The sequence below is a fragment of the Sciurus carolinensis genome, chromosome 7 (genome assembly GCF_902686445.1).
Source record: "Sciurus carolinensis chromosome 7, mSciCar1.2, whole genome shotgun sequence".
Lineage (NCBI taxonomy): Eukaryota > Metazoa > Chordata > Mammalia > Rodentia > Sciuridae > Sciurus > Sciurus carolinensis.
Window position 1 is genome coordinate 81,791,178 of NC_062219.1, and position 10,319 is coordinate 81,801,496.

Consider the following 10,319-nt stretch of genomic DNA (forward strand, 5'->3'; position numbering starts at 1 on the left):
CTTCAGTTTCTAAAGGGCAGACTAAATTGATTTAAATATCACTACTGCCCTCAAGGAGCTTAAATTTAGTAAAAAAAGGTAATACATTCATACAAAAGTTCAGCTATAATTGTGGAAAACATATATCATAAGGAAGGAGTTAATTTATGCATTGTCAAATATGCAGAGAGAAACTGCCATTATTGTAAATGGATCATAATGACAGCCCCACAAGGTGTTAAGATTGCCTGTAGAGTCTTGAAATAATTAACAAAACGTCTCCAGTGGAAAATCAGTCATTTCCTAGTTATTACCCAAGACTTTACCACTTAGATTCCATGCACAATCTCAGGGGCTTTTGTGTAGTAACAATGATTCATCTTGTACTTTATGTACTCTTTTCTGGAACTATTGTTTGTATCTCTAAACACAGTCCACACAGACTCAGCTTTTCAATGCAATATTAATGTTGCGTGTGCATAGAAATGTTCTCATTTACCTGTCTTTTGCTGTTCTTATTCTAGTACTTTAAAAGCAGTTTGCAACCAAGCCGTTTGTTCCTCTCATCATGTGAGATGGGCTTATCATTCACGTATACAGGAGGCATAATAGCTAAACCATTTTTATTTTAGCCTAGAGGATCATAGATTTGCCCCCTGGGGTTATGCACTAGTTTCAAACCCCAAGCTAAGTGAAATGTGTATTGTCAGACTTGCTTTACTATTCTTTCAAATGAAAGTTTAATCAACTTGACATTTACAGTAAGGAGTATCTAGGTGACAGCATACAGCAATCTCTATCCAAAAGAAAATAGGAAAATGTAGAATGAAGAAAGGAAGTTTGAATGTCTAATCAAGACTCTAAAAGCAGTTTTTCAAGGACTGAGAGACAGCTGAAGTCATCACATGATTTACTCTGTGCTTTTACCTCCATAGTGTTTTTAAGGTTTTATGGGGAGGAAAAAGAATTCATCAAATAAGTTTGGGAAACACTTGGGTCAAATACAGAAAAAAAAAAAAAGTCCAGAACATCTCAGAACTATTAGTATGCTAATGTGCAATGGGATTTCTCTGCAAGATATATTTTGTAGCTTCCCAGAACTCTTATGATCACAGAAGCCTATTTTTTTCAGGGAGCATCTTTTGGGACAGTGTTCTTTGGGAAATGTTTTAGGACCAATGAACCTTATTTGCACGGGGTTGCCCTACCTTGCCATTTTCATAATGAAAACTGTTTTTCTTTCTTTTTCTTTCTTTATTTTCCTCACTAGAGCTTCTTAAAATTTCATTTTAAAAAGTTTCCATTTCAAAATTTAATAGGTAAATTCCTGTTTTAAAGAAATTTGATATACCAACATAGCTCTGACAAACAGGTTTACATGATTCCGGTAATGTTATGGTTTGGATGTGTGGTGTCGCCCTAAAGCTCACATGTGAGACAATGCAAGATTTTTCAGAGGTGAAATGGTTAGGTTATGAGAGCCTTAATTAATCAGTGGATTAATCCACTGATATGGATTAACTGGATGGTAACTGTAGGCAGATAGGGAGGTGGGTCACTGGGGTGTGCCTTTGGGGTTTATATTTTTCCCTGATGAGCAGAGCTCTCTCTGCTTCCTGAGGGCCATGTTCGAGCTACTTTTCTCTCCTATGCCCTTCAGCCAAGACTTTCTGCCTCACCTCAGGCCCAGAGCTACAGAGTTGGCAGACCATTGTATTGAACCTCTAAAACTGTGAGCCTATATAAATTTTTCTCCTGTAATTGTTCTTGAAAAGTGAAAAGGCACCCAGGCAAACCACCGCAGACGGGAACTCACACAAGAGATTTTATTAGGCAGATGAACAGTGTCTGCCCTGAAGAGAGCGAGAGCAGGCAGGGGAGCTTCTCTTAAGTAGTTGAATTTCCCGGGGTTAACAAAGATTGGACCAATTGCTGAGCAGTTAAAATTCGCGGGCTAGGAATTAAGCCAAGAGCTGCTGAGCACAAGCTGACAGGTGGACCAATGGCTGGCTAGGATGGCAGACTGACAGCTGGGGTGCTGTCATGCCCCCTTGCCTTCCCCCGCAGGCGTGTCCTGCGCCTGACCACCCAGGAAGAAGCTCCATGAGGGAGGTCGTAGGGTGCGCTGGTCATAGGCTGCCCGAGGCCTGAGGCCAGAACCAGACTGCAGGGCAAACCTAGCGCCCGGCTGCTGCCTGCTGCAGCAAGCCAACATCCAGCGGGTTCACGAGGACAGAGCTGCTGCTGTTGGCAGCTGCGGACTTGCGAGCTGCGTCTGCCCGCTGGGCAGCCCACCGAGTATCATAGTTCTTGTCGGGTCTTTCAGTCACAGTGGCAACAGCTGACTAAAACAAGTTATAATGTGATTATAAGATCTGATTTATGATGCAATAAATTGTTTATAGCTTATGAAAATTGAATTATTTGAACTGTATGATTTCTCTCATGTGATGTTCCTAGAGGGGTTAAACATAGAGACAGAAAGTGGAATGATGATTGCCAGCGGCTGTTGACGGGAAGAGGGGCATGGGAGTTACTGTTTTAACAGATATGGAAGTTTCCAGTTTGCAAGATAAAAAAGTTCTGGAGATTGATTGTATAATAATGTGAACAGACCTAACATTACTGAATTATACACTTAAAATGGTTAAGATGGTAAATCCTATACTACATGTACTTTTCATAGTTGTGATTTTTAATAATTTATTAAATTTCTCTAAGTGAAAAATAGAAAATTGAATTGTTTGAAAAGTTAATATTATTTATCTTTTTATGAAGAAAGAAAACTGCACTGGTAGAAATAAAAAATCTAGTTGAATAGAGTGGCAATTCTATATCTTTCAAAATAATTTCCTTAATTCAAATAGCATGTAATAGTACAGATATTTAGTGTCTAGTGAAGCTTCAAAATTGCATGGATCTTAAAATTTCAAATTAGGTTATTTCCCAAAAAATACACATTCAAGTTATACTTACTTATCATATTTTAAATCTATATTAATTATACATTTCTAAATTAACTTCTATTACCATGAATTGAGAAATTTATCCCTAAGTTTTAACTTTTGATCCTCTAAACTTCTATAACACTACTATTGTAATTTCTTACATAATTGACTTCTGGTTAGTTTATAAAAATATGTGTCACTATTTAGGAAGATAATACGCCCTGCAATGGGAAAAATGTGTTTCCATACTTCTTTCCTCTCTAGTTCTGTCTAAGAGCACTATTTGGCTTTTTTGTTCAATATATATGGTATTTATTAAAAGCATAATTCCCTCAGGAATTTAAGGGCATGTGTGAAGTAAATATAAACCCTACACAGTACTTAATAATTATGCATAGCAGTATTAGAAAAATATAGTACATATAGCAGCACAACCCCCTTCTCATATCAAGAGCATTTGCTGCCTGCTCCACTTTAATGCAGCACCAGGCAAGTGCTCCAGGGAAATACATATGGGGCTTTCAATTAATAGATGACAAAAGAAACATTAATATTCCTACCACACATCCAATTCCATGCTGTATGAAATAAGACTGTACTCATTGTGTACAAATAGAGTGGTAAATACACTCAGTGAGGTGGTAATTGAAGAGGGAGTTGTAGGAATTCTAGGTGAGAATTGCAGGCACACTTACCATTTGTCTTCCTTATGGTCCCAGAATAGAGTTTTAGGAGCTATTTGTGTGATTAAGAAAGGAAGCCTGGGGAACAGTTACAGGGTCAACATTTCAGGTACAAGATGAGACTGGGAGGCAGAATGCCTAAAGATGATGAGATGAGAACAATGGGAAGGCCCAATGTAAGAGAACTGAAATCAACCCTGGAGAGAACAAAACTGTCTTTCCTTATGTCAGAATTAATTGTCTCTCATGAACTCCCACCATAATTAAAAATGTCCACAGTGCTAGTCCAAAAGATAGGTGATCAATGTCTGGATGTGACCTAATTCACTTTCTTATGTTAACCTGGAGGAAGTGGAGAGTGAAGGGTAGTGGGAGGTTGCCTGGACACATAAATAGGAAAACAGAACACTCTGTCTTCCTACCTGTTGTCTCAGCCCTGAATCTCTGGAACATCTACCTGGAAAGAGGGTCCCTGGGATAAGAATTGTAGTGGGAAGAAGGGGATAAGGAGCATCAATGTCAGACCTATGCCTCTCAATTCTGAAAAGGTAGTAAATATCATATAGAGACTTCATCAGGACAAGGCAAAGAGGGAGTCCAGGAAGCCAGGAAAAGGAGACCAGCCCCACCTAGAGTGTAGGATAGGTGGAGGGTGCAGTAATTGTGAGAGCTTTGGAAATGTTTTAAGACTGATAACTTTAAGGTTATCAGTACCCCAATGACCATTGTTCTGTTGTTTTTGTTATTTTCTGTTTTTACACTGAAACATAAAGGATATGTAATTCCTTAATTCTGAGTCAAAGAAAAGCAACAGAGATAAGGAAATTGAACCCTAATTACATACACAGTCTGGAGAGTGAAAGCTGCTAGACAGAAGACAACCAACCACCTCCCTGAAGTCTGGGATTAACAGGACAGGAAAGCCTTCTTGGGATGGAGCCCGCACCTACAGTTTTATCCAAAAGAGATCCCACACAGATTCTGACAGTCATAATACCTGATTCAAACTTACATATTTATTATTTTTTCAGTTGAACTGCTCCAATAAGACTATAATTGAATCATTTCTACTAGATATTCAGAGGTAATAGTATAATTTGATAAGCTATAAGATGAAAAAGAAGATAAATCTTTTAAAGCTCCCCATAAGACTAAAACAAAGGAAAATCCTAAATGTAGTTACTAAATTGATCTCCCCTCTCTAATAGTGAATCATTTGAATTAATAGTTGCACCTAGAGAAGTTAAAGAAGATACCTGGTTTAAGTCTGGGAAATACCATTAAATAGGTCATCTGGACTCACAATGTCACAGAAACCAGTCTGATTCTTTTCTCCTGTGAACCCTTGCTCCATATTAGTAGTGACACTAGGTTAAATGTCACTGCTATTTTCTTCTATTTATACAGTTAAAGTTTATTCTGCCTCATAGCTTCCTGCTGAGGCATCTTTTTATATTAGCTCTCACATGGTGTGATTTGAAAGGTCTGCCTCTGTGGACAATTCCAGAACTCATCATGCTCCCTCCTGCCACGGTGCACGCCATTTTCTAGCACCAACTCCCAACTGCTCAGAAGTGGCTCTCAAATCTTTCCATGCCCTCAATTACCTGGATCTTGTGAAAAATGCTGACTCCTGGTTTTCCATTTTTAAACCAGTCTTCTTAGTGGTTCAACTGCAGATGATCCTCAAATCCTACTTTGACAAGTGCTGCTTTATTTTCCCCTTTCCTGTTTCCCTGCAGAAGCCTTCCAGACAGATCCTGTCTGTACCAATTTCTTCCTCTATCTGAAGTGGTATATTGACCTCTGATATATTTAGCCCTGGTATTTTTATCCCTAAATAGTTTATCTTCTTGTATTGTGGTTTTATGTCAGTTTTGAACTATATTAAACATTCCTGCAATGAACACTATATCTGAAACAACTGTATACAAACCTATTAAAAGCATTAAGTAATATCAGCATGGAATGTAAATGGAAAAGAGAGCCTTTGGTGGCAAAAGGATGGAGTTATTTATAACCCTGAAGATGACTGGAGAAAGAAGACCTGGGAGAAAGCAAATGCATAAGATGAAGGAAGCATCGGCATATGGACAATGTCACAATCTAGTCCCTTGATGCCACTATAGACATGCAGACATGTGGGCAATGTGTAAGCACACCCCAGAGCCAGGGAGTGCCCAGGGCAGGGTCTGTCCTTCCCTGCTGTGTTTCTTGGGTGTGTCCTTTCTCTAGACGTTAGTATGCTCAACTAGGAAAGGATAGCTTATTATGTGATGTCTAAGATTTCCTTAGGATGCTACAGAGTCTAGGAATTTATTTGTGTCTGGGAAAGATACCAATTATAGCCCAAACACTGGTGTTATTTCAGATTATTTCCTTCTTTTACAAAACCTTTAGATATCTCTTTTTCTTTCTCTTTCTCTCCTTCCTGGCTGGCATGTACTGAGTTCTCCTTCACCAAGCTCTTTCATCATGGTGCTTTGCTTCATGTTGGGCCCAGAGCAATGTAGTGGGCTGACCATGAACTGAATCTCTGAAACCATGAGTCAAGGTAAACTTTCCCCCTGAGATAAGCCAAAGGAAATAGCAGATGATTTAAAAATGGTAATGTTACCAGTGGAAGGTTCAGCTGAGGTCCTGTTTCTTGGATCTTGAACAAAGAATTAAGGACAACACACAGGAAAAGCACCCCAAGCATAGATTTATTGAAAGTGAAAGTATACTCCATAAAACAAGTGAGAGAGAATGGCTCTGAGCAAATCATTTTATAGCCCCTTCCTGTGGACCGGATTGGAGACCCTGCCCCATTTGTTCCCACTGGTTATTTATTTTCACCTAACTAGACCTTGTGGCAGGAGTGCTGTGGTGATAAGCCCTCCACAGAACTTGTGACTGGAGTTGCTATGGCAATGTGGGTGGTACTATTGAGCCAGGACAGAAATCCTATGGTAAGGTGGGTGATGCAAGCAGATGTATTGTCCTGTGACCACCCAGTGGCTTGGCACATTCTGCCATCTTTTCATCCTTAACCTCCTGCCTCATTTCCCCCTGAGAGATATGATCTCCAAATTCTTTTTAGGTGACTGAGGGGATAAAGGTCTCATCTTTTGTAGCTACTTCAGGCTGGTTGGGGAAGGTTTTGACATACCCAGCCCTCATCTGCCAGGTGCTTATCTGTCAGGTAAGGCTCCCTGTGGCTTTTAGTGCCCTTCATTGTCTTTTCAATGCTCACCCATTCATGGCTGACTAGCTACCTAACAAGGGCAGCTTGATTTTTAAGAGCCTCTTTTAAATCCCAGCATTTGGGAGGCTGAGGCAGGAGGATCACTTGAGCTCCTGAGTTCAAGATTAATCTGGGCAACACAGGGACACCCTAACTCAAAACAACAAAGGACAATAATAAGAACAAAACAACAACAGTGAAAAACCTTCACATATTTTCTCCCAATAGCTCCAATTTATTAAGAATTTATTAAATCCCAAATAATGCCAGTTGATGTTACATCTAATTATTCTGATCCTAAAAGCTGAGGATTTTTAGTATCCTGATACTCTTCTCTGCCTTCTTGTGGAAAGTACCTTCTCTGAAGATTTTTACAACAGAGACTCTTCCTGAGACATTCTGCTTTATTATCCTGTCTTCTTTTTGCCAGTATCATCTGTAAAACCTTTTCCACTTGGTCTCACAATTTATTTTTCCTTTCCATTGCTCTGTAAAATGTGCATTTTATAATATAACCACATTACATAAGTCCCCAGGTTCTTTCTAGCCCTAAAAGAATATGTGTAGTTTTATGAGTAAGGCTTTTGTAAGTTGATTCTTAGTATGAGTCTAGTTGATATATAGGTGTCATTTAAATATCTTTGGTTTTATAATAAGATGATAGACAAGAAGTTTGCTTTTCAATATTCCTCATAATCTCTACTATAAATATTTAAGAATTTTATTTCTTTTCTATCTTTTGTAACATGGTTAATTTTCAAATATTTTTTAGTATTGTTTGATGCTAAATATTACCATCATTTATTATTTAGACAAAATAACAACAAAAGTTGAGAAAAAATTTTAAAAGAAAAATGTTTATCAAAATTCTTTCAATTTACCATGAAAGTTTGCATTCATGCATGTTGAATTATAATAGGATAAAGCCAATTTATAATCCTTTCTACTTAATAATACATCATAAACATTGTCTTATAATCAGTATATTTTTAAAACCGTTACATAATGTTTCATTGATTAACTGGGGCATATTTCCCTTCATTCTGCACATTTAAGTTTATCTTTTGTTTATTACTTTTTGATCCTTCTATAATCATTTTCATGCAAATAACTTTTTCTACTTTAAGATTATTTTCTTAGGAATAGGATAGCTAAAAAGGAATATTTTGGGGGTTTGTTAAAAATGTATTGATTTATACTGCCATTCTCAGTATAAATGCACTAAATGCAACTTAATCCTAAAAAGTGTTATTAATTTTTCCAAAAATTGTGGTAAAATGTATATAACACAAAATGCACCCTTTCACCATTTTTAGTATGCAATTCATGGCCTTAAGAACATTTAGTACAATGAACTAAATTATCCTTTTCCATAACTTTTTCATTATCCCAAATGGAAACTCTGAATCCTTTAAACAATAACTCCTGATTCTCCCCTCCACTAAGCCTCTGGTAATCTTTATTCTACTTTCTGTCTCTATGAAACCTACTACATCTTAGAGGGATCATACAGTATTTGTTATCTATGTTTGGCTTATTTCAGTTAGCAAAATGTTTTCAAGGTTCATCCATGTTGTAGCATGTATCAGAATTCCATTCCTTTTTTAGGATGAATAAAACTCTATTATATGCATATATCACAGTTTATCCATTCATTTGCCCATGTTTATTTGGGGAACTTCCACCTTTTTGTTTTTGTGAATAATGCTCCTGTGAACACTGGTGTACAAAGTATCTGTTTCAAATCACTTAGATACACACTAAGAGGTGGAATTGCTGGGTCAAATGGTAATTCTATGTTTAACTTTTGAAGAGTATTGTGCTTTTAATGGTTAAAACAAAAGTTGCTTTTCTCTCCCTCTTTTTGTTTGCTTTTTTTGATATGTTGTTTTATGTAAGGTCTGAATATTTTCCTGATCTATATTGCATTGTATCACATCTTTTACAAATCATCAGTTCATGACCCAACCTTTATTTATTTATTTATTTATTTATTTATTTTTCTTTCTTTATGTTTTTCTAAAAATCTGAATGGGACCCATGGTGCACATTTATTTCTTTTGCCTGCTAGAAGACCTTTTTCTTTAGCATGTCGCTTGTCCTTTGGTAACTCTCCCACTTCTGCTGCTTTCTATACTGGACTAGCAACAAGCATGTCCCCTCCCACTTCCTGATCAATTATATACTCCCTGGAATTTGAATTTTGAGAAGAATGAAACAAGAATAGAAACGGATGAAAGTCACACCATGGTCCCCACAGTTTTCTGACAGACTACACAGCCAGGAGAGCTTCCCACATTTATATGTGTCCCTTGCTTCTCATTAATACCAAGACCTAATTTTATTTTATTTTTTTTAGTCTTTAGTCTTGCAAGCTACATCATATCCCAACAAATTCTTTTTAAATATTTCAATTAGCATGAGTTGGTTTCTGTGGTTAATAATCAGACTTGATAGAATATCTATCTACATTATATAATCCTTAGCCAAATTTTATATAATGCTTTCCCAAGATCATTTATTCTTTTGTTTTAATTTTAGTTTTGCTATTTTTTCACTGTATAGAAATTTTCAATCTTGTGGAGTTAAATCTTTAAATCATTTTAGATAACTTTTTAATTCTTTCAAAGCTAAAAAAATAAATTAGCTTCCACCAGTCTGATAATCTCTTTACTTTCCATTTTACTTACATCTAAATTATTTAACTTATACCTGTTATTGTCTAGGAGTGCTGGGTTTGTTGTCTCCATTCAGCAAAGAACTGAAGAACAGGACACAGAGATAAGCAAGCAAGAGGTAGGTTTATTACAAAGGCGGCAGAGATACAGAGATAGACTTCTCCAAAGAGAAGGGGGCCCAGAGCTGGGAATCTGGTGGGGGAGTTTTGGCCTGTTCTTTTTATGGTCTCTGGAATTTCCTCCTCTCCTGTCTCCTCCCCTGTCCACTGTGCTCCTCACTATTATCTCACTATTATTGATGGGTGCCCCCTCTGTCCACACGTCTGGCTTTGTTTTCCTATTGGTTCTCCTACTTAGGAGTATGAGTACAGAAATGTCTGTTTGATTGGGTCCCCTGCTTGTGTCCACAAGCATTTTCATCAAGCATGAAGTTGACCTCATCCGGAGACCCTCTTTTTATTCCTTTTTTCTGGCCCTGCCTCTGATCTCCTCATGAGCTATCTTGCCCTGGCTGCCTAAGTCCTTTTGCATCTCCTCATACCCAGATTTTAACTTATACCAGTTTTTCTTCATTCTTAAATTTTGTTTACTAGTAGCATGGTCTCTTGAAGTTTTTGATTTTGTGATGTAACAAACATTTTTGCCTGTTGAGGAATCTATTCCAAAGCTCCTAAGGACAATGATGTTCTCCAAGTACTGTATTTTAGAAAGGAAGCAGTGATAGCATATAAATAGCACTTTTTCATTTCTCTCCCTAGTCTCATTTATTATTATTTTTTTCCTTAGTGGAGCAAGCAGAAGAGTT